The sequence below is a fragment of the Geospiza fortis genome, unplaced genomic scaffold, assembly GCF_000277835.1.
Source record: "Geospiza fortis unplaced genomic scaffold, GeoFor_1.0 scaffold130, whole genome shotgun sequence".
NCBI lineage: Eukaryota > Metazoa > Chordata > Aves > Passeriformes > Thraupidae > Geospiza > Geospiza fortis.
Window position 1 is genome coordinate 6745462 of NW_005054300.1, and position 23518 is coordinate 6768979.

Below are 23518 nucleotides of genomic sequence, written 5' to 3' on the forward strand. Positions count from 1 at the left end.
GTCCCCAGTTCCTAAAATATTGACCAGACATGAAACTTCCCTTCAGTCCAAATGGAATTACCAAACTTCAGTCTTGGTGCTATGGTTGTTTTGCCATATGAAGCCTGGCAAGCTGTTCAAGGGAGAGCGTGGGATTTGCATCAGATTGGAAAATTTCCTGTACTGCAGGGGGCAATGCAAAGGACAGGACTGGGCTTTCCCCATCCATCAGTTCAGAACTTACTGACTGTCCTCTGTCATTGAGTTTATACTCATGTAACTGCTTTCATATTGCTGGAACCACTTCTGATTTACTTCAGTGTAAATGTCAGGGTTATCAGTTTCTGATCTAGTCTTTTGAATGCCTCAGCTCACTGAGCTGCTGCAGCATGTGCCTTGTCAGGCCTTACATCCAAAAAACACATATGTAGATCCATCTAATTTTAAGTAAAGAGGTTAAATGTGTCTGTGAAATGCTCAATATTTTTAGTTTCCTGTTAACAAATTAAAAAAAATTAAAGGTAGAGAAATATGTATCTACAAGCAAACATTCATTTCCATCTAAAGACATATCCACACTTGAAGAGGTACTTGAAAGTTCTTCCAAGAGCTTTGTACCACAAGTGTATAAAGGTGCACTGTTAAATAAAATCTTAAAAACTAGTTCCATTATATCAACACATCTCATCATCACTCAATAATCTCATTTTATGTTGCTGAGCCAGTTTATTTTTATACTCTATTACCAGAATGTTGTTTTAAACTACTAAGAAATTTTAAAGTGTTCAGTTGTGTACAAAAATGAAATTAGTTATTTCTTCAAGAGTGTCTTAAACTAATTTATAAATTAGCACCATTTTCTCTTACTTGTATCCATTGATCCACAGATTTCTGGACAGGTTTCAGCAGACAGCAGGGTTGTCAAGTTTCATCTTTCTTACTTTGGTTCCTTACCTGGTTCAGATCTCTTGCAGCTTGATAGATCCCTCACTGTGAGCACATTGCTCCTGATCTGAATGTCACTCTTCAGTTAAGCTTATATTCTTTACTTTGTAGACAAAAGAGAAGTAAAATTAATAATTATAACTACACATTATTATTATTGTTATTGTTATTATTACTGTTATTATTATTGTTATTTTTATTCAATAATAATTTTTACATTATTATTGAATATTATATTATTAAAGAGAAAGTAATAAAAACATTTTCTTTGCCAGTCTACTATTTTTTTCATATATCTGCAACATATCTCCACTGAAGAGCTCTGAAATTTTCCTGATAATTGAGTTTTTGTAACCAACTTTGAATTCAAACAGATAGTGTTCAGGCGCTGGAGAGAAAGGAACGTATCTCAGTATTTCTTAAGTAGGGAATTCATATGCTCTGAAACGTTAATATTGATATGCACTAACTTTTAAGTTTATGGGTAGAGAAAAAGACATTATTACTTGATAATTAAGCATCTAATTTTTGTATTACTAAGGCAGTGGCAGAGCAATACTGTTTAACTATGTAAAAGTGAATTGCCTCTGTTTGCAAGTATTCAGCCTGAGCCATTCAGCCATCAAGACAAGAAAGAGTAGAGCAGTAATTAAAATAGAAATGACCTAATTTAAGGATGGGAAAAATTGGTGTGTTTAAAATCCTTTGTAATAAAACTATTCGTGTAGTCACTTTGAAAACTCATTTCTGTTTTAAGGAATTGCTTGAATTCTTTAGAACATTATTAAATTAAGACACTGTTTTTGTTTCTTTAACTTGAAGTGACATTCTGTCTATATAATAAAAATACAATATAGGTCTCACTGACTAATTATTTTATTAATATTTTCACTCAAACTCTGGAAATATTCTCTTCTCAAATTCTGTTGTTTTAAATATGCAGAAGTGTTCCTCTTTACGAGACCAAGTGAATTGTATGTATTTCTGCTATGAAAATAAAACAAGTGTGTGAATTGGTTTAAATATTACTGTCACCTACCAAAACCAAAAAGCAATGCACCAAATTTAAATATGTTTTTACTATTGTCAAGAAAGCAACTTTTTAATTAGCACTGGGAAAATTATATTCTATAACAATTTTCTTTTCTTCTTGCATTTGTTATAACCAACAGTAAATTGCTTTCTTTTTTCCCTAGGAATTTGTCAGGGAATATTTTTTCAAGTCTCATGAATGGACTTTTTTCTGAGCTGCTAGCTCTGAAAGCCCTGTGAGTATCATTCCTTTTGTTTGTAATCTGAAGTACTTCAGAAACACATTAGAATAAACATAGCAGAGTTGAATATGAATTCAAGCAGGATTGTTTCTAGAGATGCATTCTAAAAATAAAATCTGCAGTATTTTGTTATCCATGTCTGGCTCACTGTTGATGAGCTGCCATCTTTACCTGTTATAGGAAAATGGATAGCGCTGATAATTCAACCCCATTCCTGACTTGCCCAGTCTGGTCCTCCTGACTAGAATCCCTTTTTTTTTTTCTTTTTCCTTTATAATCTTATACTTTTCCATGGTTTCATGCATTAAATTTTATTAGGCCTCTAATTGCACAAAACCAGTAATGTTAAATATTTTTCCTGGAATTAAGCTAACATTTCCCAGTTATTGATATTAATTGTACTCGCTTAAGATTTCAAAGTGTATACTGAATGTTTCTACTTAGAAGGGTTTTTAGTCAATTTAGGTATGTTATAGTATGATTTCTGCAGTAACACAGACTCAAAATTATTTCAGTAGTCAATGATGTTGTCCTGGAACCAAACCCAGAATTTTTGCATAATATTATGAAAGTAATAAACAGTGGGACAACGTGTATTGGTTGTCTCAGACTGTCTTTGAATTCCTGCATCCATAGTTATGCATTTATCTAGAATTCTCTTTCAAATTAAGTAATCTGAATCTAGCAGAAGAAAATATGTTCATGGAAACTACATGTTTACCAATTGTGGTCATTCTTTGCCTTTGTAGACATTTCAACACTGATTCACTGATTTGTGACTGTAACCTGAAATGGGTCTTGCAATGGGCCAGAAATGCTTCAGTCCGAATAGCAGAGGAAACAGTTTGTGCTTACCCCAGTGCTTTACGTGGATTGTCACTTTATAACCTGAAGGAAAACCAGCTGATCTGTGGTGAGTTGTACTCTCATTTAGCATTACAAATTGAAGTGGATTCCGGAGAAAATATTTTTTAAAACCCCAGAATTCATCCAGTTAGGTGAATTCTGTATGAAGATGTAGAAGTGAAATGTTTTTGGATATTTTCCATCATAGCAAACATGATAGATGTGGTGTGAGGGAGAAAAAAAGGTAAAGAACTCATTTCACATTGGGCTTTGTCTATCAATGAGCAGATTAAACCAGAGATTTTTAAAAGTATCACGCTGCAGAGAAAAGATCGCTGCCTGAGATGGTGCCAGTGGGTTCCAGAATCAAAAGTCTAATTTCACACATGGTTGATGAATTTCAGAATCTTTGACATGCTTGAATGACAGAAAATTGCTGAGATTGTGACTTTGCTAATGTCTTTTGCAAACAAAAGGAGAGTCAGACGTTTCTCCTAATAACCACAAGAAGAGTGATGTGTGTTGTAACAAACATATTAATAGAAGGAGGGAGATCAGAAGTTGCCTGGAATGATATAGAGAATTGGTTTTAATGACAAATATGGATGTTTATAGGTTGGAAGAAATCTGAAAGGATGTGAATACTACCTACAGATGGTCCACCAGGTGAATTGTTAAGGAAACACAGACACGTGTCTGGAGGCAAATATGGAATGAGCTCTTGTGAGTGCAAGACATTTCCAGTAGCCTGTGTTACCAAACATTTGAAATTCTGCAATGTTCTTCAAATATTAAGCTCCCATTTTATAGAGAACCAGCATGGGCATCTTCATAGAGATCCATTTCCCAGCAGGAAAAGTACTTCTAAAAGTACTGGAATGATCAGAAGAGTGAAAGATTGTTAATTGGTATTTCCAGGTAACAAGTGAATATAAACCTCTGAATTCTACAGAGGAAATGAAAGCAATTTCTCAGAATTTCTTAATTTAATTCCTAATAGGACTCCCTATCAGACCTTTGATACAGAATTTATAATGCCCATCTAGTTCTCACTCCTATTTACAATCAAGGGCTGTAATGACTGCCAATAGCTTGACTTTGCTTCCAATATCTGCAGGGAGTTTTACAGTGGTTGTAATTGCTGAGCCTTCCACCAGCTCTGTAATATCTGCCAGGTATTTCATGGTGCTCAGAGTATCTGCTGGGTAGCTCACAGTGCCCAGAACATTTAGCAATTTCATTTTCAGTAAGTTAATTTGAGCTTAGGCATAACAGAAGGCTGTCTGGCACCAAAATAATAATAGCGATTGAGAATGATGTATAAATAAGATGTGTTGAAATATGCACAGAGCTGATCAAATTAAACATATCTTAAAGAAAATATTGAGTGACTTAAAAATTAAAAACTCCTTCCTGTGAACATCATCCATACTGTCAGACGTTTATAGACACTGATCTTCCTTCTACATGCTACAAGATGTCATGAGCTATCACAGTGACAAGATGAGCAAAAAAAGAAGAATGAAAGGGAAAAAATTAAAATAGGAGAGAAATGGACAAAGAGTTTAGCAGGGAATGAACCAAGAAGTCAAAGTATGTGGTCTCTGAATAGCTATAGGGAGAAGTTTGCCATCAGCTTTTTAGATTATTTTATATGTTGGGGTGAGAAAAAAATAATCTTTTGAATTTCTTCCTGGCAAATCTTTCTCACACATCTGCTTACTCATGATAGCCAAAGTAGTAAGTTGCCAGTTGGAAACAGTTAAAAACCTGCTTTGGGGGTTTTAGGAGCTATGTAACTGCACAGTTTTAGAATTCCCAGGGGTCTGCTTGCATATTTCATTAACAGCTTTTAAGAACTACTTAAATCTTCTTTAACAAAATTCTCCAACTGTCAGAAATGTTTGGTTATAAAACAATTCTTCACAATGTTGGAAATAAGGTTGAAAAGCTGGTTGGATGACAAAGTATGGTTTTGCCCTTGTCTCTGCGTTAATGATGAGGGACTGTGGTGAATTCATAATGGCATGGACAGAGAATCTTTCTGAAAAATGGTTGTGAAATTGGCTTCATGCAGTGCCTTGTTACTCTTTCTCCATGACTCTAAATACAAGTTACTCAATTTCCAGGAGGAAAATTATTTTTTCCTGAATGCAAGTGCTATAAATATCTAATTTTCCTAAATACAAGTGCTGAGGTCTGATAGGAGTCTGAGATTTTCTCTGGCTCACACCACCAGCAGAGACGGATTCTCTAGGCCAAATTCTTCACTCAGGAAAGACCTGTATGTGTTTTTGTCTTAAGGGGATTATGAAAGGTTGCTCTTAAAGCTGAGTTTTGATTATTTATACTGGTGAATGAGATATGAGAATTTAGTTTCTCAGTCTCAAAACTGTATTGATGTTACTGAACAGCATGAATAGGTAAAAATTCAGTTGTTCTGCAAATTACAATTGACATATAACTGTGATGGAGTACTTTTCTGTTAAAAAGCGTTGACTCATCAAAACAATGTTTGCAAAAGTGCTGACTTTCTTTTTTCCTCCAATTAGACTTTATTTAAAATTTAGAAAGTAGTTGATATAATATCAATAATATTTAAATAAATGTTTTGATTAAAATGCTGAAAATGTTTACTAAATGTTACCAAAAAATATTGCAAAGGTCAAAGGACAGAAATAATTTTATGGTGCCTTAAGACATTTATTTATTTGTTTATTTATTTATACCGCAAAGAAAATTATCTAATTCTCCTGGGACAGAGTGCTGTTTCTCATACAGATCTCCTACAAATTAAAATCTTGGGTTTTGAATATATATATGCTCTACTGATGTTTATAAATAAGTAACTGAGAACATATTATTCCCTTCTGTTAATTAAAAAAGAAACTGCTTAAAAAGAAAATATAAAAGGATATTGAGAAATCTGGTTTTTTGCTTAGAGTTTATTGCATTAATACATAATAAATTGCATTTTCATTCTTTATCATTATGGATTTTTTCATGCAGTTAGTAAAAAAGTTTTGTTCTTTTTTGGTGTCAGTAGCTTTTCTGGTTTCTGTGGTCTGCTGTTCTAATCTTGGTCATGATATAGTTGCATGGACCTATAAAGCAGACAGGTTCAAAGAACTAGAGGTAGTATCTTGATTCTCAGGAAATCTAAATGCACAGAAGAGTCTACACTGTTTTCAAGTGATTTTGCTTTATTCAGCCAGATGGTTTGCTGTGCATACATTCACATCATTGCATCACAGCACCTTCAGGCAAGCTCATTCTGCTGCGTGACCCCTTTCCCTGTAGCTGTCCTTACCTTTCCTGTAGCTGTCCTTACCTTTCCAAGCTGTGCTGTGGGGCAGTCTGCCAGAAAGCCCCATAAAGCAATCTTGCCCCATAAGGCAATCTTGCTCCATAAATCAATCTTAAACAGTCCTGGGTGGCTCTCTGGCCACGTTAGCAGAGCTTGCTCTGGCTCTTTGCATCTGACCCCATATGAGATGCTGGCTAAAGGTTATCCCCAAAAACCATGTTTGCCCTTTTTCTCTGTGTTGATGTAAAGCTATGCACAGCTCTTTTCCTTGGAAGAGGCAAATCAATTGCTTCTCTCTTTATTATGCTTCTGCAGTGAGTCTTTCTGTTTCCCACTTCCTTATTATCTGTGTTGAATTGAGTGGGAGAAAATCTCTTTCCTTGTTGAGCTGATTCAACACAGGACTGTAGGACAAGATTTACAAGAAGTTCTATGATACAGGGTTATTTATTCACCTATAGTCTGCACATTTCTGAAAAACTCATGGTGTTGCAATAGTTACAACTAGAAAATGGAGACAATTAACAAAGCTAGTATTAATATATTTTCTCCTTACACCATCCTCAGCAAAGAAACTTCAAAGGTAAAGGAAACACTCAAAACCACAAATGTTAGATACATTCATTGAGGACACAGTCTCAGGGGAAAATATGGTAGAAATAGAACTTGAAAAGCACAGAGTAACAGCAAATTAGAAGTCAAATACCTCAGCTGAGTAATTTTCCTTTCTTGTATTGACATAGGTGAGATAGCATCTGGTTTTAGGTACCATGTCATCTACCATAAATGCTTCCTGAGTCACAGGAGCCTGTTTTTCAGAGGTGGAGTACCCAGAGCTTCAGTACCCAGAGGCTTGATTTGAATTGCTGCTCTGTGTGCTTCACATTCGTGAAAATCAACTGTAGGGTGTTTCACAGAGGGATTATTCCAGTAAATTATTTTGAAAGAATGTATTATGCCAGAATGTGTGTTCTGTCCATGGGTGGTATACCTGTTGGCTGTGATCCATAAAACTCTAAGTATTTACATCAAACTTAAAGTGAGAAATTCTTTGGGTTGGTTGTTAATTTACTAAAAGCTTTCGTAGTCAATTTGGACTTTCGCCGGGGAGGGCAAGGAGTGAGCACTCAAAATAGAGCTGGAGTTTTGTCTGTGTAGGATCTGTATGGTGAGGCTGCTGCCATGCCTTAGGGGGCTGTCTGCTGAGAAAAGTGTTAACACTGCAGTCGAATAAAAATCCATCCTATTGAAAATAGAGATGTGAAAAGAAGATAATAGTTGTGACTTGTGAGTGTCCAACAGTGTTTGAATTATTACTCGGTCTCTGAATTCTGTAAACTACCTTAGTTTAAACTGTTAACTCATGGATTAAATTAGCAAGTTCTGACTCATAAAATATTATTGAAATGTGGAGTTTGAGGAATGATAGACTCCCTACTTAGGATGGACACTTCAAAGGGAGGAATAAAAGTCAAAGAAGTAAATCCTTTTCTGACTTCTGTATTCTGCAATAAAATTCTTTAAATATTTCATAGAAAATGTGAATAATTTATTGGAAGGGAGGAGATAAAGTTGTTAGGGAATTGTTTGTACTTAACCAGCACCTTGTCTTTTGTAGTTTGCTTCACTTCACTGAGAATCAGAGTATCTGTTCCCCCAAAGGAGCAGAGTCAGGCTAAAATGTAGGTGCTTCTTGCTCTGATGCTTCATACCTGTTCACATTAAAACTTGGCGCAAAGCAAAAAAAGAAAATAACACTATTGTATGCTTTATGCATTCATTCTACTTGTATTGTTAGAGATTTCTTGTCCATTTTAAGATTAAATTTCTTACGAAGGAACTACTTTCTTCATTAGCTATCTACTGTCACATTATCTAATCTGCATTTCTCATGCTTAAATATCAGGAGAACATTAGGGTATTTTTCTCTCAGGCTACGTGCCACTCCCTAGTCTATTTTTATAAGTTTTTTTTTTTTCAATCTTACCTAAAACAAAAAAAAATTGAAACATTCAAGACATTTAAAATAAATTATAGTAATACCATTGGGAAAAAATAGAACATTTTCTTTTCTACACTTCCTCTATAAAGTACTTTTATTTTTTTGAAGTAGCTTTCTTTTTCCTTGACATAGATTCTTAAAAGAGTGTGGCTTTAAATGCTTTCTCAGCAATGGTGGAATAGTGTTGTTTTAGATGCTGTATTTGTTGAAATGTCTTTATAATTTTACCTGATGTAACTGCACATTGTTTCCCCATCATTCCTAGCAGAGTAAGTTAGTATTCACTGTCCAATAGTAAGAACTTTGAAAGAAATACGTACTTTTAAAATGCTGAAGAGGGAAAAGAACTATGTACTGGGGAATTTTGTCTTTGAAAGAACTTTTTCAACATTTAAATTTAAGCTGAAGTCAACGGAATACAATCAGCCTTGATCTGTGTCAGGTTTTAAGAATGCTGTCAACTATCTTGTGTTAGGGATATGGTAAAGAAGTGAGATTTGAAATTCCTTTTTTCATGTGGCACCAAAAATTAAATATCTACATTCCCATTCAAGTCTTAAAATTATAAATATCTGTATCTGCTCATAGATTATTGTTAAAAGTTTCCTTTTCTGTGTAAAATATATTGCAAGAAAAAACACTATCTTAAAATTACTAAGGAGTATTTTTTCTTCCTTTATTTTTTTCAGCATACACAAAACTTATCTTTGGTAATGTTTGTTACTTAAACTTAGGGACTGGTTTGAGATTATTGTTTCAATCATTTCTTTATTAATTTGTCATTTCCAAGTCATTCTTACTGCATTAACACAGTGTAAATATTGAACTGTGGTGGGGGGGGTTTCAGGATGTACTAACTGACTAAACTCAAAACCTCAAACGGGAAGAATGATGGATTAATTATCCAGATTTAGATTTCAGTCCTGCAGTTTCTTGGCAGTCCACAGGTAGCTTGCTGCATTCATGCAGAGCATCATTGTCTTCCAGAATATGCAGGATCGAGACTTCAGCTCTAATTCTGCAGGGAGTGCCTAATCATATGAGTAGGTTTAATTATGTTTAAATAGGAATATTCACACTAATAACCTTTCACAGGATTAGGTTTTGCAAGATATGGATAGTGATACAATTAGCAGTATTTAAATCCTCTTTCAATTACTTTCGTTTTACGATGTTAGCAATTCAAAATTTTCTTTAATAAGAAAATACTCATAATAACGGAATGTATATAAATCAGATAATATAACTGTATATTTTGGTCTTTCAAAGATACATGGGGTAAGTTCATTTTATGTCAGAGCTGAATGGCCATTTGTATATCAAAGTTGGTTTCCATACTATCATTTGGTAGTATGAGACGAACAATGTTTTAACCTTTTGTCTCCAAATTCTAGATTTCTCATCTAATATGATCAGTCTCAAAATGGGGGGAAAAGGACTATGTTGCCCTAAATTTAATCTTAAACATGATTATCTAATTTCTTTAGTGGCAGTGTAGAACACTGCTGCAAGATTGGTGGCATAAAATTAGCAACTGTTAAATCTTATAAATGTGAAATAGCAATAATATTAAAACATTCATTTGAGGATGAAATTTTACTACAACATATTTTCTTGCTCACACATGAAAATTCAGATCAACAGAAATTTTTGTCCCTGAAATCTTACTGATTTAGATATAGGAAAGGTACCCACTTGTTTGGGTTTTTTTTCCATAGCTTACTCTTATATACTGCGTTAGAGGTTTTTAATGTACACTTGTGTCTTATTTTCTACATTGTCTTTGACAATGCAAAATTACTGAAGGAAAATTTAACCAAGGTGGAGTGAGAATGGCAGTGAAATGAGGCATTTTAATCTTGAAACTCCTGCCCTTGACCAATTCAAAAGCCAGTTGTGTATGAACAAAGCAATGTTAAAACAAACATGCAATCCATTGGGTATCTCTGAAGATATATTGTTTATTTATTATGGTAATATGAACATTAAAACACTAAGGTTAAATTTATACTGGTGATTTCTAGGTAAAATTATGTAATCTTTTTAACAAACCTATGTTAATATTGTCCAATAACAATGCATATTAGGGTTTGCTGTAATTAATCTTAGTTGTTATCATAGGAAAATTCCCTATAAAGCTTTCATCTCTCTTTCATTTAAGTGGACTATACCATAGTGGCATTTCACATTTTTATAGTACATGTCAACATACAGCACTTTCTTTAATGCTTGTGTAAAAATGACACTGTCAGCTGGGCTGAAAGGAGCTTGGAATGGAAAAATTTAATGCTTCAACAGAACTGTCACTTGTTCAGCATTTCTTTTAAGAATTTTTTCTTTTTTTCTTTTCTACATTCTGACATAAATGAGAACACATGCAGCCTTCTGGACTCTGGGCAATTGGGGACAATCACTGACACTCTTGGGACCTTCTTGCCACCATCTTTCTGTGATCTGAGTGTGCAGTTATGATTTGAAAATAAAAACGATTTAAGGTTTGGAAAGATCAGTGCTACCACTGCACTTCCTAGTTAGATAAAGCTAGTCAGTGTATTTGATTATACCTGTTGGACCTATTGGAGTGGGCCCAGAGGAGAGCCACAAGGGTGGCTGGGGACATGGGACATCTTTCCTGTGAGGAAAGGCTGAGGGAGTTGTGGTTGCTCAGCTGCAGAGGTGAAGGCTCCAAGACCTCAGTGCATCCTTTCAGTACCTAGAGAGGGCTTATAAGAAAAATGGGGACAGACTTTTTAGCAGAGCCTGTAGCAATAGAATTAGGAGTAATGCTTTTAAACTAAAAGAGGATCTATTTACATTAAATATAAGGAATAAGTTTTTTTACAATAAGGGTGGTGAGACACTGGCAAGGGGCTACCCAGAGATGTGGGGGATGCACCATTCCTGGAAACATTCAAGGTCAAGTTGGGTGGGACTCTGAGCAAATGTCCCTGCTCATTCCGGGGGCAATTTAAATGTTTTAAATGTGACATTTAAAGGTCCATTCCAGCCCAAACCATTCTATGATTCTATGATTTTGTAAAGCTGGGTGCTTTACCTTTCCACTGCTCAGCCATTTTTATTAACTGCAAGCTGTAATGAGTATGCAAAGCCATGAGCCAGCCAGTTCAGTTGCCATAAGGGTAATTGGAGTAATCAAAATCAGCTTTTTAACAGTGGGTTTCTGGCTGGTGCCAGGAGGAAATTTGTGTTGATGAATCTTCCAGTACCATAGCTGTCAATATGTCAATTTCAGCATATGGCAAATAATCAAATGCTCCCCAGCTTCTGAAATAGAGTTCTGGGACAATTTGAAAATAAAAAATTGAAAAGTTGCAGCAGTTTTATTTGATAGGAAAGAAATCAGTGATGTGAAAACTATTTGCCTATTCTTTTAGATTTCTGTGCCAGTGCAAGACAAAGCAATTTTTAAATTGTTTAACTGGAACAAAACCTTGAATTTCATATTGTGGAAATCTTTCAAGTAACTGTTAACATTTTACAAATTAAAATGTTATTGTATTTATCATTTATATTAAATAAATGAAATCTATTATTAAATAAGTGAAACCTGTTACCTCTGTTTTTCACTGCCACTTGATTTCCTATCAAGTAAATCACTGCTATCATCAGTAATAAGAAAGGGCTTTTTCTTGTGCTCCCTCTCAAGACACATCAGTCCCTAGAACTGGTGCAAAAAGAATAATTAATTTTACTGGGACTTAGGGATCTGGAGGAAACTCCAGTAGACAAAGACAGGTTAAGTAAATTTGTCATGGCTGGAAATGTCATCCATCTGCTGAGTGGTGGATGAAACCTGTATTACCTGAATTTGCCAAGAGTGACTAGATTTGAATTGTACATTCCCCAGCTCAGCCTTTCTTATTTTCTATCTAGCTCTAAATTATTTTAAGTAAATAAATCAGATTAATTATATAATCCAAGTGAGTTTTTAAGACTCATTCAAAACTATGATTTTAGCTCATCTTGGCATATTTGTGCTCAATTTTAGCTTCTGTTTTGTGTCTGTGGAATACCTCTATGAGGTCAGCTGACACAGGTAACTGCAGCACCAGTTGCAATGGACTGTGGCAGCCTGGGTTCATTGTCCTTCTAAGTTATGATAAATCTTGTTTACTACTTCTGCTGATCTCCTTTGATGGCTTTACAGAAGTTTGCAGGAGTAAAATCCCAATAAAGATCTTGTAGATTTAGGCAAAACAGGATGCATGTCAGAAGTCTTGCTCTGTGGTTACTGACTACCATTTCAGTGCAGCACTTAGCATTACAAAAGAAACATAACCCCATAATTTAATTATAAGATACTGGGAAAAAAAAAAGACCCAACAACAAACCAACCAAAGCAAAAGCACTGCTTGATATTCCTGTTAGAAAAGCATGTATGAGAGGGAAAAGGACTGATAAAATGGTGTGGAATATCTCTTGCCATGCCAGCATTGTGAAGCTGGTGGAAATAAGAAGCTATTACATGAACAAAAGCTCTGCTTTTCCTGCAGTGAGTGGTAAATGAATGTGATACAAAGCTTTCTTGTCTCAAGCCCAGGAGACTTACCTTCTTCTGCTGTTTAATACATGTTGGCATCTGTATTTTCTTGATATGATGTTGAAATTGGAGCCAGGCACAGCTTTTATTAAAACTGAGGCTTGGCCTCAGTTCTGTATTCATTTTTGACTTCCTTGGCGCGTGGTGTGGTCTGTGACCTTCTACACCAAACGTTCCATTACTGCCAGCAAATCTTGCAACACAGAAACCGGCATTGGTGTGCTGGCACCTCCCTTTTTGGCAGAGCTGGCTCTTGTTCAGATCACGTTCTTTTCTCCAGTTCCATTTGGTAAATATCAGATATAATTTGCACTGTCAGCAATTCAGATTTTTAACTAATGTATTTCAATTTGTTTTTCCTCATTTTCATCTGTCCTTTTTCTTGGATTGGTTCCTTTGCTTTGTCCTCACTTCCAGCTTTCTCCCACTGTGCTTTCCATGCACATTTCTTTCCCACTGAGACTGTATACAAATATTAGAGCTCTAACTCACACTTTTGTCAGCAGGATGTGCCGCACTCTGTAGGCACACTCAGTTCAAATAAAAAGCCCATTGGCAATACAATAAATCAAGTGATTAACAAGAAGCAAAATGCCAACCTCTGGCTTTTTTTCTGTCCCAGAAGCTTGTGGTACACTGTAGAAAACTGAATTTTCTACTAATAAACTGAAGTCAAAGGTGTATCTTGAGACGTGAGCACTGTAGTGCTGAACTGATGTGTGGGCAGCCTGGAGAAACCTGTGGATTTTCCTATTTCTGGTTGTGTGAGAACTGTTGATAGCAACAAAGCCAGTTAATGAGGACCAGAAAAAGTATAGCAGAAAATTGTTTCTGGTAGACTGAACAGCAGCAGAAGGTGCTGGTGTAGTACAGGTTTATGCACTTAGTAGCTGTAGAGCTGAGCTGCCCAGATTAAAGTTTATGCAGCAGGAAATACAACAAAGCTGGCTGGAGGTAGGACGGTTTCTCCACCACCTTGTGCTGGTCATGTTGGTTAATGACTAGCCAACTTTCCGTAGTGTTTAGACAGATCTGTTGCATGGGCCAGGTTTTGTACGTACAGGTTTGCTTTTAGTCATTCCCCCCGAAGACAGTAGTGTCACTCAGTGGAAGTGAATACTACCTAATGATAGTAACATGGTACTTAAAAACGTAACTAAAATATGGGTAAAGATGCACTTTCTCATCTTTTCACAAGCATTTTTGTTCCATGTATGTGAAGAAACAGCAGTATTTCATTCGTACTCTTCTACGTTCCAACATGTAAAACAAAATAGAAGGCCAAAATTAGATATAGAATTGGAATACTTTTAAAATCTTAAGAACTGAATTGTAAGGAAAGCCAGGAAATACATGGTGTGTGTACATGTGTGCGAGGCAAATTCTTCTATAAATATATTAAGGCCGTATGCATTGGAGCATTCCCATAGAGCTTTGGTGTACCTTGCTATTTTTCTGGTTTTGCTAATTATTTTAAAAATAATTTCTATTTTCTTTTTCAACATCTTGGGACACTGTGTGCATTAAAATATGCAGGGGTGTACTCTTTTTGAAAAAGACACAAGTGATCATATAAATTCAGCGGGTTTTGGGTAACCTGATTCCTTCTCTGTATGTCCTCAGTATTCTAGTCTAGATGTAATCTGAAATACAAGACTAGATGGCATAGAGAGTCTGGCCTTCAGTCAACAAAACCCTTTTCTGCTGAGAAGTGAAAGATAACGAAAAAGATGTAATTACTGTAATGATGGGTTAGACCTTTAGATTCATGCTGCAATCAGTGATTCCTGTGGTGCTCTGCTGCAATCATGGTTTAGTGCTGACTGGAGAGACAAGACAGGTAAAGACTGTAAAACACTCCATCAGCTCTTGATCTGAATGCCTGAGGGGAGTCACACCTCTCATTTGCAGATGGGATGCTGGCTCCAAGATCGAGGGCAGCGCAGTGAATTGTCTTGGAAGGAGCATCTTGGAATATTTTTCAAGTGTGTAAAGAGTAAATGAGATCCCTGTAAATTGCTCCGTCCCTTCTCAACACACAGTAGTAAACATTTTGGTTTTATGAGGCTGTTGTGTCTGCCATACACGCACACACATGCATAAATATGAGCATGAGAGATTATATATATTTAGTAATCCTGACTTAGTCTTTATTACCCACATAATCAAAGAAAAAAAATCAATTGTCTAGGGCTACGCTTGCCAGAGCTGTTATATTTAAAGTGCTGTCAAATCAATACCAAAATAATTCCAAATACTTTCAGAATTTTTACTTCTTAATTTATTCTCAAAGTCAAGCTTGAAAATGTGTGTACAGCATTAATTGATACTTTTATTTTTATTCTGAATTTGAAAGATTGTTGGATTATGGATTTAAAATAAGTATTTCCAGCTGATGCTGATGTAACTACAATAATTTTATAGCCGTTTGGGGTAAAGGATATTGGTCGTAATTCTGAAACTCTTATTGGTGTGATTAATCCTCATAACTGTGAGCTGTGTCACAGAAGTCAACTGGAACTTCTGCGTGAGTAATGGTTCCAGAACCAGCCTCAGACATTTAAATCATTACTATCCCTGGAAAACAACTGAAGATTAGCTCTGGTATTAATATTTTTGTGTGGACGTCACAGAGATTAAAAGCAGATGTTTTCCAGGAGTACTTATGTTTACCTTCCACAGTCTGCAAATGTCATAATCCATAGAAATTCTATTATTTTTAATTTGAAAATGAGTTTTCAGCATTATTTGTCAGTTTGGCCAACCCAAATAGGTACATTCTCAAAGCTGATCAGGAGGATATCCTAGCGTAATGGTATGTTAAATTCCAAGGGTATGTTTAATTCATTTTGCATCTTTGTTGGCACTTAAAATGATTTTTAAAGAGAAAGAAAATTAGTACACTGTTGATAGGACTGGTAATTTTTTGACATGCTGAAGTAAAGGAAAGTTTTCATTCACTTCTGATCATTAGTTGACAAAACCTGTAGAGAGCACCTCATTCCCAGTGCATTTCTGGGTTTGGTGATCCCCAAGGCTGAACAATAGAAGGGGTTATGGGGGAGCCTTGGACACCAACGCTCGAGACAGAGATAAATTCAGAGTGATAGTGTTACACTTCATCCATATGCTCAGCAGGTTATTTAACTTGACTTAAAGATACTGATATTCTAGTTCACACTCTTCCTACTTCGTAGCCTCACAGCACATTGTGTCACTCACTGCATGACCAAAACCATTCAACCAGATACAACATCCTCAGTTAAAAACAACTGTATGGATGAGAAATATTTTGTTTCTGTGAGTAGTATCTATTGCTGTTGAATGTGTCACAGTGTGCTTAATTTTTCTGCATTTTGGTAGTCATTTAATTAATTTATGGAAAAATTTGTATTCCATATATTTCCTTATATTCCATAATTGACTTCATAATGCAACACAAAAATCACAACTTTTTTTCCATCTGCTAGTTAAATACATTTAATATAAATGACTGAGACCAAGGCCGCAGCTATTAGGAATGAGGCATTAATCTGGTTTACCTTCTCTTCTCTTAATTGGAAGCCAAAAGTCATATAAAAATACTGTGTATATTTCAAGGAATTTTTAGTATCACATCATTGTCTCCATATAACAGGTGCAATCAAAAGGTAAATTACAGGATGTATGCACAGGTAAGAAGTGCTTTCTGAAGGCTGCACTTTATAGTCAAAGCAGAATTAAAACATTTCAGTAGAGAGCAACTAGTCCCTTAATCCTCTGTGTGCTTCTCCCAAACAGCAGTAGCACATATTCACTTGTACCAATTTTGCATGTTGTGCTGGCCAGCATTCTTCTTTGTGTAAAAGTAGAACTGATGTCTCTCACTGTTTACTCAAAGCAGGTGATGAATGTACTGTTCAACAAATAGTAACAAGAGCCCAAAGCTGGGTTTGTAAGTGCAGCTTCTCACAATTTACAAGTTCTGAAGACGGCCCTTAAAGAAGTGTGTTAGGGTGGAATGCTGAGTAAGAGGAAGAACACTATTGGCTGTCCACAAATTTGAGCAGCTGTAGAACCAGTGATTATGGCTTGCAACCTGGATAGGCATGGCTAAGTTCATCTGTATTTGTTATGGGCAATGGAGGGTTTTGAGGAGCAAGTTTAAGGAAGATAAAATGGCAAGCAGTGAAATGGAAAAAAAAAAGGTACTTGTCAGAAAAATAGATGTTTGAGGTAGTTACTGGTGGTGCAAATGGTGGAAGGGTGACCTTTCAGCTGACGACTCTGCCGGATGGATTGATATTAATGATGAGAGGCCTCTAAATGAAAACAGAAGAAAAAGAAGGGATAAGATCTAGCATTAAAATTCTCTTTCCTCATCAAGGTAGAATGATAACCAAGGTGCAAGACTATAGGTCTTTTGTCTAAGGTGAGATTGCAGATTGAGGTTAAAAAGCAATCCAGGCTCAGTGAATTGATTTAGTGTTGGAGCCTGAGGTGAAAAGGCTCTATTGTAGGAACTGTTGTGCACGATGTTCATGAGAATTTAGGACTGAGGAAAATAACCTTCAGTCATTCTCAAATCTATGAAATAGCAGACTTTCATCAGAGTCAAAAATGTACATACCTTCCTTATTTGCCTTTTTTTTAAACTGTGTTTAGGCATTTGGATTTGTGATTACAAGAGCTGTTTTTTGTAATAGCCTGCTTAGAATGTGTAGTATTGGGGTGTTTCTGCGAGAAAGTTCGAGAGATAAAGTTCATTTAAAAAATATGGTAAAAACTATTCATCTTGAAATAGATAAAAAGAGCTACTTAGATAAATATTTAATGTTAAGTAATTATCTAGAGAGCAGAGATGACTTGTGGAATTGGCAGAAGGAATGGGAAATGAAAAGTCATGGGGACAGTTGAACTTAAGAGGAAAGTTTAACTATTATTAGTCTTATTATCCAAATTCCAGGCATATGAAGCAGCTTAGGCTCTCTAGACAGTAAGTTTTATTCTGGAACAAAGTGGGCATTTCCTTTGCTGACAGTGAAGTGGTCTTGTAAGTGTTAACTGAACCTATATTAATAGCTGTGTTTTTTCTCTAATTGGAAGACTCACTTTTTTTATTCTCTACACTTGTGTAGTAAAGCAACCTGCCTTGAGAAGGAGGCTGGGTTGGAGCATCTCAAAAGATCCTTTCCAACCTCAACCATACTGTGACCTGTTTCATGAAACTCATTTTCTGTAGATATTCTGGTAATCCTGTGTTTATCTGGGCTCACACCAGTGAAAAAAAAGTGATTTCTAGAACTGACAACATGATCAGACTGCAATGGGTAGTTAGTGGTCATATCTCTTATGTTAGCATTTTCACATGAAGATACAAGAAGCTAGAATGGTATACAACAAGTTCATGTTACAATATTCATAAGAGAGGAATTAATTGTGACTTTGCTTTCCTATTTTTGTTTTGTTTTGTATTCCCTGCAGCTGGGCCTCTGGAACTTCCTCTCTTTGAGCTCATCCCATCACAAAGACAAGTGGTTTTCCATGGAGACCGCCTGCCCTTCCAGTGCACTGCAACTTATGTGGACAACAGCACCCAGGTGCAGTGGTACCACGCGGGGCGCCTGATCGAAACTGACGAGGAGAGCGGCATCTTCGTGGAGGACAGCATCATCCATGACTGCTGCCTGATCACACGGTAACACACACCTCTTGGCATAGGCAGGCTTGCAGGCAAGGGGAACAGATCTGACACTTGCAACAAGCCTCATTAAAACGTGCATCAGGAGTTGTTTAATTTGAAGCAACTCAATTGCGTGCTTGAATCTGAGCACAGAGGTAGAGATTTTTCAAGGCTATGATTGGCCGTGGTTCCAAAATGTACTTTTTGTGTCTAAGTATCCAGCTTTGATCAGATATGGGTTTGAACCAGATAAAAACAGTTTCTTACACAGTAAACCATGAGAAGGAACATGAAAAAGCAAGAAAAGAAGAAAAGCTTCAGTAGCATATGAGTGACTTATAAACAAACTGCTTCTTCATGACACCATCTGTAAGTCCGAGTGATGGACCTATGAAGAACTATCAATTGAAAATAAATAATTTGATTAGTTTTTGCAGGTTCCGATATACTAGATCCCATATTCTTTAGTTAAGGAATCTCATTTTGGTTTCTTATTAAGTATTTCTCAATTTTCTGTGACTTCTATCATCTCTGTGCCTGAGAGATACAGAGATCTACAGATGCATTTGCTGATGTGAAAAGTGCAAGAGGAATGAAGTAGAGTAGGCTTATATAAAAGAAGCAAAAACTAATATTTGGCAGTGACTGTAATGTTCCAGTTTTGCTTCAGTTTTCCTGTTAAACATTATTTAATAAATTATAAATTTCAGTGTTTATTTTTGGGTTTCATCACAGAGTATTGGCTTGTCACTAAAAGCTGCTAAGTTGTTGCACACATCCTTTTGTCCTCTGCCAGTTTCCATCACTGATCAAAAAGAGAATCTGATTCTGTGTGCATGTTCTGCCTTTCTCTTTGTAGAAGATAGAGTGAAAATAAGTATGCTGATTAGCTCTGGATAATCATTAACATCTTTTCACTCAAACAGTTTCTATTAATATAATTGACCTGAAATGCTTCTTGAACTATCAAATAGAAGTTATGAAGGGAGTCAAATTAAATCCTGTCCACTGGGGACTTTTGGCTTTATTAATTTCATCTACCCACTGATTATTTGACCCCTTTTGGAGTCCCATAGATCTAGAGGCATAGATCTGACCTATTCTCAGAGCTCCTGCCTTTCTTCTAATATCAATGAAAAGGACTATTAGGCCAATTAGTACAGTAATGCCACGTGCATGAGCTATTATATAACTGCCAAGTCACTTAAATTAAAGCATGTTCTTCCTATTTCCATTATATCAAAATTAAAATACATGCTGTTAATCACCTCATTATGTTTTTCATCTGAATTACATTTTGCACTGTATAAGTAATTTTTAAAGCATAGTAATAAGCTAAAATAAATAGTCTAAAATTGTTTCCAAAATAGCTATCTTTTTTGAAAAGCTGTAAGTGGCTTGACTGATTTTCACCTTACATTACTTCTTTTTTGCCAGACTGTAAAATAAAAACCATTGTCTACCATAGCATATTTTAATAGGGACGGTTGATCTCCTGCCTATCTCGTTTACTGTGCCATTTAATAGGTGACCTTGATGCTGATGGTGCAGTATGCACTGGAATGTGCAAGATGCACATCTATTCAGAAAAAATGTTCTTTAAGTACATCATCACATTCGCTGTTATAGACTGGAAAAATACCCTGACTTGCTAAGTTATGTGATAAAGACTGTTAAAATAAGACAAAATATATTTGAATAAAACTCAAAGTCCTTAAACAGCTGTTGAAAATCATTCAACATTTTAATTGCTCATTTATTTTCATTATACATGACACTTCGTAAGATAGAAGGGAGTTGACCAGAAAGCATAATCCTTATCCAGCCAAAAATGCTAATACTCAAGCAGCTGTGCCTCTGCCTTGATCTAGGTGCTGATCAGAATTAACTTATTAAAGATACACTTTCAAAACTACTTTTAAAAACTGTACTATTATAAAGTCAATTTTTTAAAATGTAAAGACATGTGGCTGAAAATAAGAAATTATTTGCCATGTTGTGACTGTTAAAATTATCTTTAGCATTTCTTAATGTTAATCCCATCTTTATGACCATGTATATTATATCCTAATTTATATAATTATTACAATTAAAAATTGAAATAATATATAATAGCATGCTTGTTACATGTTACAATAGCATGTATTAGTATGCTTGTTACATGCTATTACACTCTAATTTGTGATAGTTCTTAAGGCTAAATCATGGTTGTACAAGGCACTGAAACATCAGAAAGACTATGCCTCCCTAAGGCTACCAAACGTTAAGTATATGATTTAGACTAAAAATGAAGGTGACTTGAAATCAGTTCTTACAGTATCATATTTTGCCTTTGCATACCTAGTCTTTACACCAAATGTCCACTGTCTGTGGCTTTCTGTAATTGCACTAAAGGACAGACTTTGGCCTGTGCTACTTAGCAATTTAAAGATTTCTATAGCTGGTTTTGAACAAAGAGGTGTAGTCATGTTCCAAAAGCTGCTTATTCAAACATTTTTAGGTGGTTATTTTATTGGGTAATTCCAGATATTTCTGGACATGGATTTACAACACAAATATCATGCTAAACCCTTCTGTTTTATTAACTGGCACAGTAGAAGGATAAAATATCCAAATGTGTATTTTTTGTCTCCTATGATAAAGCAGAACAAACTAAAATAAATATTTTTGTTACAATAATTAAACTAAAGTTTTGAACTGTATTCCGGTCTGTGACATTTTTCTTGGCAAGGAGTATTCTCTTACAGGAGATATTGAAAAGGTGTTTTCAATTCTGCTGCTAGCTTGCATTTATCATTTCTTGCCAATGATAATAATATTTGATTTTGCTGGTGTTTAATCTTCTGTCATTATGCCTATGTATAAATGTCATAGTCATATATGAAAATATACATATGATGTGAGACTAATTTCCTATCATTTGTGAATGGATCTAGCTGAATTTGTTAATGATGCTTGCATGAAGACAGCCTCATTTCTTTAGCCTGGAATATTATATGAGTTCAATACTAAGCAGCAATTCTAACTCAACATGTTCTGGTTGTCTGATATCCCTGAAGCCACATAGAAGGAAGGTCATGTAGGATTCTCTGCAGCACAGCATCTTTCCCAGCTTCCCCACTCTTCCCTTTCAGTGTTTGGAGAAGCTAGCAGGACAGTTATTAGAATATTAAACTGGAAAAAGAAATTATTTCAGTTCTGTGAACCAAGAAGGTCCACAATAGCAGAGATACTTTAATTTTCAAGAAGTTTCTTATTTACCACAAAGAATTTAATGACAATTTGGAAGCCTTTTTATTTCTAGTCTGCAAATCCTTGTGTAGAGTGTTTAACAGTGCTTGTGCCCTGACAGCTGTAATAGCTGCTCTGGGACCATTACAGTCCACAAGTGCTCCTTCTGAAAACATTAAACTGTGAAGAAAGTTAAGAACCCATAAAACGGAGAGCTACAGCTGGAGAAACCAACATGCTCTCAACTAAACCTAGGCCAACAGGTGCCAGGATCAAAAGTTATTTTCAGATGTAATTTAAGTTGTGTAGATGGATTTGCCACTGGAAATACAGTCTCTTAGGACTGAATTTTGATCCCCTGAAAATTGTGTTTTTCTATTATACTCTTGCTAAGTATCTCAGTCTTCTAAAAATGGTTGACAAAGCCACTTTATTTTGTGGGGGTTTTTAATTTAAAAAAAATATTAAGCTTAAGAATCTGTTTTAAATCCTCTAAGTGCTTCTTTACATTGTGACAGGAGACACTGCCAAGTAAATAATGAAATAATTAGTAGTGTTTGAGATGAGAGGCATATGATTATGTGAAAATCTCAAAGATGTGCAGAAGAAAGGAAGAATTTCAAATCAGGGTCCACGTGTAATAGCGAAGTTCCAAAAAAAATTTCAAACATTTTAAATGTTGTGGGTTGAAACTTTTGATCACCATTTACATTATCCAAACGGGAGGTTGAGTCCAATTAATACTTTTTTACTGTTTGAAATTATCACTGCAGATATTAGTAAAGAATTAGGAGCTTGATTAAGGCAGTTTAACTGGAAATATAAAGATTATTTAAGATATGATTAGAGAAAGGAAATTGATTCCAGGAATAGACAGGTGGGATCATGGCAAGTTGGAGATCCAGGCAGACACTTCCTATAAGAAAGAACAAAATGCTTCCAGGACCTCTGTGTGATAGGCAGAAATTCAAGGCATGTAATGACCCAGATGATCCCTACTAGGCAAAAAAACAGTCTGAAAATCCCTGATAAGGATGTTGGTAGATTGGATGCTTGACTGAAAGTTCAGATATGTACCAAATCATGGCAGAATATTGGAGATTGCACAAGATTAACAAGATTAGAACAAATCCAAACAACTTGATTCAGAAATGCAGATATTTTATAATCACTTTGTGTTATGCTGCATGAGTATTTTGGAGGTGAGCAGCTATGGGTCATACTGAGAAATCCAGGGAGATAAGCAGAAATTGTTCAGTGCTGATATTTTTTGCTTTACCTAATTGACCCAGTTTGACCTTTAGCTGTCAAGGAGTTAGGAAACAAATGAAGCAAAATAACAGTTTAAATTGTAAGTCAATATTTCTATATTATTTTGAGGTCACTTTAAACCTTGTAGGCAATGGTATACAACTCATTTCAGGCACTGGAGGCAGAAAAGAACTACTGACAGATGTGACTGAACCAGCAGTCTTCTCATATATCAGATAGGAAGATAATATTTTAAATTATTGCAGAATATTATTAAATGCCCAGGGTAAGGATTTCATAATGTGACATTAAGAGTACCTTCATGTGAATTAATTTGGAAGATTAATTAAGCTTAGGTCTTTTACCTAAAAATATTTCAATTACCTGAATAAAATCAATGACAGTTTTATTACTAATCAGTGTGGGGTATATTTTAAAATACAACCTGTGGAGAGACTGA

General features: G+C 35.5%; 1 protein-coding gene across 1 annotated transcript in view; it reads left to right on the forward strand.

Annotated features, from left to right (window-relative positions):
* The first annotated feature begins 2915 nt into the window (after positions 1-2915).
* The window catches only part of ADGRA1 (adhesion G protein-coupled receptor A1), a 147204-nt gene continuing 126601 nt past the window's right edge, over positions 2916-23518 (forward strand). The window contains exons 1-2 of the mRNA XM_014309837.2: positions 2916-3111; positions 18378-18591. The gene's annotated coding sequence lies outside the window, so the exon portion shown is untranslated. The remainder of the gene's footprint in view (positions 3112-18377; positions 18592-23518) is intronic.